A 6,118-nucleotide genomic window follows, 5' to 3' on the forward strand; every position below is an offset into this window, starting at 1 on the left:
GAGAACAAGAGTAAACGCGTCCACCGCCAACCACCACCAACTATCTCCAAGCACGTCCAACCACCTCCGACCACCTTCGTCCACCTCCTACCACGCGCTGCCACCTCCGAACACCTCCTACAACCCCCTACGATCTCCTACCAGCGCCTACCACCTTCTACCGTTTCCGAATACCTCGGACCACCTCCAACCACCACCGACCACCTTCGTCCTTCTCGTCCACCTCGTCTGCGCCCTCCTCTTCCTCCCGCCCCTTGTCGTCCGCGTCAACATCGTCCTCATCGACCTCCTTCAATCACCGCCAACCACCACCAAACACCGCCTGCGTCGACTGAAGAATATGAAGACAGTTGCGCTAATGGGCTTTGGCGCGACAACCGAAAATCGTCCTGCGCTTGCGCTGCCTGAGATGTTCCAATGGTAGAGTTGAGAACTTATTGCAGAACATCAGGGAGGTACCGATTTCGACATGATGCTGGCTGCATTCACCTTCCGAGTAACACAGTCTTCGCAATGGTGCGCTCAAGCCAGTACTCAGCCTGTGTGTACTTACCGACTTGTCAGCGATACAAGGAATTAGTAATGAGCATAAATTTCTTCCAAAATTCTTAGCAAAACAGTGATTTAATTAGAGTATAGGTACCCGAGAGAAGAATGTATACGTAGATCATAAATAATAATAGATCAGACGTAATAATGATGCAGAGACCAAAATGTATATATGTATATGCGGCCCATGTACGATATTAATATGTATGATCCATTTACGATCAATACGTAATGCATACTGTAAATATGATGATTTTCCAGGAGACAAACTAGATTACCTACAATAATACTTTATAGTATGGAAACAGAAGACTTCTTCATTTCGAAATGGGATTCTATTCGACACGCGCTCGATGTATTCCATAACAATAATATTCATAATTGTTCCAACAACTTTTCATTTGCTCTCTCGATCTTGAATTTTCATAGGCATAGAATCGAAACGCTGTTTTAGCTGGTCGCAAGTGAAGCATCTGCGTTGGGTGGAGGAGCAGAATTGTTTTTCGAAAAGTATTCGGATGGAAAAAAATTCAGAGTAACTGTAATACATCACGGTTGCGCTAATTTTGAACGAGATGAAATGGATGCTTCGTATATGAGACAGTATTTAACGCTGCGTAGTGGTTTAAAGACCTAGAAAGGTGATAGGGAGAGAAAGAACGACGCTTCTTAACACTTCGAGTGTATTTTAACACACATTTGAAAGATACGAGGGAAATTTTTCATCACCCAACTGTCGCAGAACGGCAGCGTTATTAGCCGACCCGTTCACTGAAGAATATATCTGCAGTCAACGGCTGACCATCGAAGGGACTGGTCGCTTGAGTCTGGAATCGGCAGGAGAGATAAAGTGTGTATTTCTTGTATGAAACGTGAAAACTAAAATCATTATACATCATATCATATCATCATACATCGTACATCATACATCGTACATCATACATCATACATCGTACATTATACATCGTACATCATACATCATACATCGTACATTATACATCATACATCATCATACGTAGTATTACAGTTCGAAACCAAAGTTTGAATTTTCGGATGTTCGGAAAGTGACGTCACCAATCTAAAATCGGCTAGCCGAGTTCCTCAGTCGGGTAACAACCGCGCAGTAGAGCGGACGGATGAGAGTCGCGCTCCGCAAATTTCGAGTACCGGGTTCTCAACCTCACGGATCTCGCGCTTCGGGCCGCTACGTATTTCGAGTACCGGGTTCTCAACCTCCCGGATCCCGCGCTTCGGGTCCGCTACGCGGTGAAGCTCGACTTCCAGGACAAGCGCTCCGTAGTTCCTGGTTCATGTTTACAATAAATTATTTCAATTCGTTTTTCGCGCAAGCCGAAATTCAGTAGCTATCAATGCGCTAATCAAATTTTTACAATTTTCATAATTTTCTCATAATGTTCTTGTTCAAAGCTGTCAATAAAAAAATTATATCAATCCTTACACATTATTTTTGATGTGTTCTGATACTAAAAATATTTATTAGAATTCGAGGCGATTACCGGTGGTCGTTGGAGGTGGTTGGTCGTGGTTAGAGGTGGTTAGGAGTGGTTACGGGTGAATGAGGTGGACGAGGAGGAGGACTCGGAGGAGGAGGACGAGGGTTCGTGCACAGTGAGTATAACATTTTTATAATATTTCATGGCAATTATGATTATATTTTATCTCAAATTTTTCAAACTTGTCATATTTACAATAAATTATTTCAATTCATTTTTCGCGCGAGCCTAAATTCAGTAGCTATCAATGCGCCAATAATATTTCTACAATTTTCATAATTTTCTCATAATCTCCTTGGTCAAATCTGTGACTGAAAAAATTACATTATTCCTTACACAATATTCTAGATATGTTCTAATACTTGGATTATTTATTAGTATTCGATGTATAACCCGAGGTGGTTAGCAGTGGTCCTTGAAGGTGGTTGGAGACGGTTGTTCGTGATCGAGGTAGACGACGAGAAGGACGAGTATTTGTGCATGGTGAGTATAAGATTTTTATGATATTTAACGGGGATTGTGATTATATTTTATCTGAAATTTTTCAAACTTGTCATGTTTACAATAAACTGTTTCAGTTCATTTTTCGCGAAAGCCCAAATTCAGTAGCTATCAATGCGCTAGAGAAATTTCTATAATTTCTTATAATTTTCTCATAATCTTCTTGGTCAAACCTGTATATGAAAAAAATACATTGATCCTCAGACAATATTTTCCACGTGTTCTAATACTGAAATTATTTATTAGTATTCGAAGTATGACCCGAGGTGGTTGGAGGTGGTCGGAAGTGTTTAAGGGAGGTTGCGGGGGATCGAGGTGGATGAGGAGAAGGACGAAAAGGAGGAGGAGGAGATAGATGAGGAGAAAAAAGTGGACGAGGAGGACGAGGATAACGAGGATTTCTGCACTGTGAGTATAACATTTTTATAATATTTCATGGCTATTGTAATTATATTTCATCTGAAATTTTTTACACTTGTCATGTTTACAATGAATTATTTAAACTCATTTCCCGCGCAAGTCCAAATTCTATATCTATCAATGTGCTAATAAAATTTCTACAATGTTTTATAATTTTTCCATAATTTTCGTACAATGTGTCTATGCAAAAATTACATTAATGCTTACACAATATTTTTAATGTGTTCTAATACTGAAAACATTTATCAGTGATCGAGGTATAACCCGAGGTGGTTAGCCGTGGTCGTTAGAGGTGGTTGGCAGCGGTTGGAGGTGATCGGAGGTGGATGAGGAGGAGGACGAGGAAGACGAGGATTTGTGCTCGGTGAGTGAAACATTTTTATAATATTTGATGGCAATTGTAATTATATTTTATCAAAAATATTTCAAACTAGTCATGTTTACATTAAATTATTTCAATTCATTTTTCGCGCAAGCACATATTCAGTAGCTATGAATAAGCTCATATAATTTAATATATTATTAATTACTTAATTAATATTCTTATAATATTTGATGGCAATTGTAATTATGTTGTATCTGAAATTTTTCAAACTTATCATGCTTACATTAAATTATTTCAATTCATTTTTCGCGCAAGCACATATTCAGTAGCTATGAATAAGCTCATATAATTTATTATATTATTAATTAAATAATTAATATTCTTATAATATTTGATGACAATTGTCATTATGTTTTATTTAAAATTTTTCAAACTTGTCACGTTTACAACAAATTATTTCAATTTATTTCTCACGCAAGCACAAATTCAGTAGCTATCAATGCGCTAATAAAATTGATTATATTATTAATTAATTAATTAACTATATCAATCCTTGAACAGTGTTTTTGATGTGTTCTTATACTAAAAATATTCATTACTATTCAAGGTATAACCCGAGGCAGTTCGCGGTGGTTGCGGGTGATCGAGGTGGGCGAGGAGGAGGACGAGGATGACGAGGACTTGTACACTGTGAGTATAACATTTTTATTATATTCATTAGAGTAGGAGTAGGATCAGGAGTAGGAGTAGTGGGAGTTGAAGTAGAAGTGGTAGAAGTCGGAGTAGGAATAGGAGTAGTCGTAGTAGTAGGAGTTGGAGTAGAGTAGAAGTAGAAGTAGATGTATGCGGGGAGGGGCGGGGAGGGGATATTATCATATCAAGTTATCAGTAATAAGCAATTGCGGGTAAAATATTAGCTTACTTTCGTAAGTATTTATGAATATAGCCTCTACGAATATTCATTGTTGGTATATAAGGTCTGGCAACGTACCTACTTTCTGTAAGAGATATTGACGATTTTCAACACAATTATGTTTCAGTTCTGTGCCCCACCTAGTGATCCACTAGTACATATCCTCCGACGTGACATCGCTCCGCTACGTATGAAGAAGAAAAGATTTATTAAGATGCAAATTGCTCCTCTCTTCTTGCCATTGTGCTTTCAGCCATTGTTGTGCTGTGTGTTTAAAATTTAGGACAGTATATAAGATAGAATAACAGGTACAGCTACGAATACAGCACTACAATAAATCTTATAGAAATGAGCTTTCATTGAGATTTCTCTGTATTTATAACTCGACGCGAGAAGGCAAAAATCAATGTAATGCCATCTGTAAGGTAATTGGACTCGTATTTGCACTACGAGAACTTGTTGGGCATTTTGCGGTGAAATTTGAAAAATTGTTGTACAAGAAATTAAATAACTATAAAAATGGATGAAAAATATTATCTCTAATAGTGAATGTAGCTAATACACCTTTAACCGTATATTGATTATGTTAATGATCTATTGTGACAAGATCGGAATTAGATAAGCTCTCTAAATACTCTTTTCTAGTCTATTAATTTATATCATGTTTATGTAAATGTATATTTCTTCAGTTTGTACAATCACTGCACTAGGATTACCCTTGCCATGTTTTATGGTGCGCTTGTGTAATTTGTATATTATTAACCTTACGTTTTACTCCATTTGCGACAAGTTGTTAGTGTTTACATTTCTTGGCAATTATTTATGTACATGTATGTGTATATATGTATACGTATACTTATGCATGTGTATATAAATGTATACACATATTTAAAACTAGACTTTTACAATAAACACAGAGGTCTTAGTATATTCACATACGGATTTCTGTGTATAGGTGTACTTGAACTAAAATATCCTTACCTCTAATACGGATTTCTTCGTAATTCGCATTTGTTTTTGTAACCCAATGTCCTACGTATAATGGCAAAAATCGAGATCCAACTTAACTGAGTCTCAAAGCCCAGTTAACATAAAAGCAGCTGTTTGATAGAAATTATAGTTTGTAGTTTACACAGCCCATTGCATGATATTTCATTATAAATACATATGTTTCAATGTATTTAGGAATAATTTATCAAATGTACAGAGGTCATGTGCAAATAATAAATGAATTCGACCGCAGTTTGATGTATTCATTGGAGCTTTAACAATAAATTTAAGCTTTGTTACTTCTTTTATTTTATTATGGATAATCAAAAACATTTTCGACTATTCGTGCTGTGGAAGCATGGGGATTAAACCAAATGTAGCAAAAGATTAGAAACAGTGTATGTAGAGTACGGGTATTTTTCTAATAATGCAAACACGTGCCGCTAGCTTAGTTTTGACATATCTAGAATACCACGCCTTGCGAATTAGCTTTCCAGACAGAGATGAATTATGAATTTTAAGGACTGCATTATCGTTGTTGAATACTCTATGCTTCATGGGAAAAGAAAATCTGTAACGATAAAATTGATGCACCGGATCGTCGTCGACTTTAACTTTTGAAATGTCCTACCATTTCCGAACACCTCCAACCATCCTATCTACCTATATTACTAGATTAGCTATGATATGAAAAGAGAAGTATTTTTCATTTCGAAATGGGATTTTATTCGACGCGCGCTCGATGTATTCCATAACATTAGTATTCATAATTATTCCAACAACTTTTCATTTGCTCTCTCGATCTTGAATTTTCATAGGCATAGAATCGAAACGCTGTTTTAGCTGGTCGCAAGTGAAGCATCTGCGTTGGGTGAAGGAGCAGAATTGTTTTTCGAAAAGTATTCG

At 37.0% G+C, this 6,118-nt stretch overlaps 1 long non-coding RNA gene across 1 annotated transcript; it reads left to right on the plus strand.

Moving 5' to 3' along the window:
• The first annotated feature begins 2,056 nt into the window (after positions 1-2,056).
• On the plus strand, positions 2,057-3,939 carry LOC124297616 (uncharacterized). Its single transcript, XR_006906647.1, has 5 exons — positions 2,057-2,178; positions 2,442-2,546; positions 2,811-2,972; positions 3,234-3,348; positions 3,917-3,939. It is a non-coding gene; the product is annotated as an uncharacterized LOC124297616 (long non-coding RNA).
• Positions 3,940-6,118: the final 2,179 nt, after the last annotated feature.

Source organism: Neodiprion virginianus, chromosome 2 (assembly GCF_021901495.1).
Source record: "Neodiprion virginianus isolate iyNeoVirg1 chromosome 2, iyNeoVirg1.1, whole genome shotgun sequence".
Classification (NCBI taxonomy): Eukaryota; Metazoa; Arthropoda; class Insecta; order Hymenoptera; family Diprionidae; genus Neodiprion; species Neodiprion virginianus.